This window comes from Gobio gobio (assembly GCF_949357685.1).
Source record: "Gobio gobio genome assembly, chromosome: 22".
Lineage (NCBI taxonomy): Eukaryota > Metazoa > Chordata > Actinopteri > Cypriniformes > Gobionidae > Gobio > Gobio gobio.
In genome coordinates this window covers 32386140-32388353 of record NC_137118.1, presented here as the reverse complement: position 1 = coordinate 32388353, position 2214 = coordinate 32386140, and the positions used below count along the sequence as shown (strand labels likewise).

The following is a 2214-nucleotide window of genomic DNA, read 5'->3' as shown; positions in this document are numbered from 1 at the left end:
CCTCAAGAAAGGGCCTGCAGGATCTGAGATTTGCATGATTGTGTGAGCCCTGAGAAAGAGAGGGTGAAAAAGGTCAGGCCTCAGCAGGGAGAGGAGATAAGGTTGAAACAGGTGGTGTCCTGTTTTCTCTTGTAGATCTCCTATTCAGATGAGTGGAGTTTTATTGTCTTATTGCACCTTAGATCTCGTGAGTTAATTCTCAGGTGAAATCCATTCTTACAGACCGCCCTTGACCCTTTGGGGCAGATTCAGAGCAGTCCCCGAGGGGCCACTTTCAGGGATTTCGCAACGTTTGCTTTACAGCTGCACTTTCCGTAGGGCTGGCACCTGAAGTGCGCATCGCTCGAAGAAGACATCTGAAGTAACAACACTGGAGGGTGAATATGAAGATGAGCACACTGGCGATGGCACATCCACGGAACATCCAGTCCCACCATGTGTAGGCATCCTGTGCAGAGCGGGTAGAGGAACTGGACAGGATCTCTGCAGTCTTTTTTGCCAGATTGGCCTCTACTTGTGCTTGGTTGAGATGATATTCCGTCTGTGAAAGCAATTTTTGTACCAAGTCCATTGTGTTGACCAAACCTTGTGTGCTTTGTTCATAAAAAAGTGTCCTCCCACCAGGGGGAAACGTTTGCGTCAATTGGCACCCTTCCCAGGATGTTTATCTGACCCATTGAAAAGTCCTCTTTCACTTCTAAACAGAAAGTGTGGTTTGCAGGGCAGGTCAGACCTCCGTAGGTGAAGGAATTCATCTCACTGATGATGCACCACTGTGTGTCAGACACTTGAACAGCATCAGAATGACCATGCAATGACTGGACGTTAACAAGCTTAGAGTCTTTAGGAGAAAAAGGCTGCAAAGTGTTGCAAGTGCAAATAATGTAACTTGATGTTTCATGACAACAGGTGCGAGTGGTAAACAAAGTTTCAGTGCCTTTCAAAGTCATATACCCCGTAAGATGGTCCCATTTAATAATTTGATCTTTCACTGCAACGCCAATAGAGCGTATGATAGTGGAATCTAGATAAACCTGATCTGGGTGAATTAAAGGGAAAGTGGCAAAGAACCCGATACAGCCAATACATTCAGTACCAGCATACATCATTAGTGTTGATAATAATTCAGAGTACTTAATTTTTTTCATTTTCTCTGATGCAAGCCATCTATGCAAATCTAAAATTTCAATAAGATCATTCAAAACATGTCTAGGTGTCTTATGGAGACGAAGATCTAAAATCTCTTGTCTTGCTGCAGTAAATAAATCTTGTGCATACAACCTACAGGCTAAGTCATGCTCGATGGTACGGGTCTGATTGAAAATTGTCTAGCTGGTCGTCAGAAGCGCCTGCGCTCCAGATCTGACAGCTTTGATAATATTCTCATTACTATTAGTGATGTGTTGAAAACCAATGGCCACCTGATTTGCCAACCATGTTGAATATTGAGATTGACCTGTTATTTTGTTAGTGTTGGATATAGAATTGACTGAACCAAAAAGGCCTGCTATATTTCCAAAAAGATCTCGTTTAGTGCGAGCAGGAGGAATTTGGACTGCAAGTCTGGTTTTGTAATCAGAAACTAAATCATCGATGCGTGACTGTAGCCATGTGTATGTTTTGTCATCAATATTACAGTGTTCTACATAAGCAGACAAAATATTAGAGATGTTATACGTCACATGTGTTATTACAAGATTTACATCATGAAGCAGAGTCTTATTTACATTTCCTTTGATCAGACCACCAGGAGGAGTGGGATGTAATTTTGGACACTGTGTGGGTTTCCTGTATCCACAGGTAGTCAAATAAAAGCAATGGTGTAAAGTCCATGAACAATTGTGAGGGCTTGTAAAACTGTCCATATTTGCCTCACATTTTCCCACACAATATGTTCCTTCTTTCCGACTGGTCCAAACAAAAGTTTTTACAATGTTACTCTGTGTCTTGATTAGATCAAAAAGAAGTTCAGTAAACTTCAAATGTGTATCATTATGTGTTGTTCTGTGTGTGCACCTATATCTTGTTGGTTCTAGATCTGTAATGGAATAACATTTTTTAGGATCAGTGCCATAATTGTTCGTCTTACAAAATACATCCATCCCGCCAATTTTCTAATCTGGGTATTCTTTAAATTGATCCCAGGTCGTCTGGTTATGGTGCATTTTCGGTGCTTGTGCGTAGCTAGTGAGGTTTTGGTATGGGAGATGGGTA

General features: G+C 41.6%; 1 pseudogene across 1 annotated transcript; it reads right to left on the bottom strand.

Annotated features, from left to right (window-relative positions):
• Positions 1-274: 274 nt before the first annotated feature.
• Positions 275-1865, bottom strand: LOC307118390 (annotated as a pseudogene). Its single transcript has one exon. The product of its transcript is annotated as an uncharacterized misc_RNA (transcript).
• Positions 1866-2214: the final 349 nt, after the last annotated feature.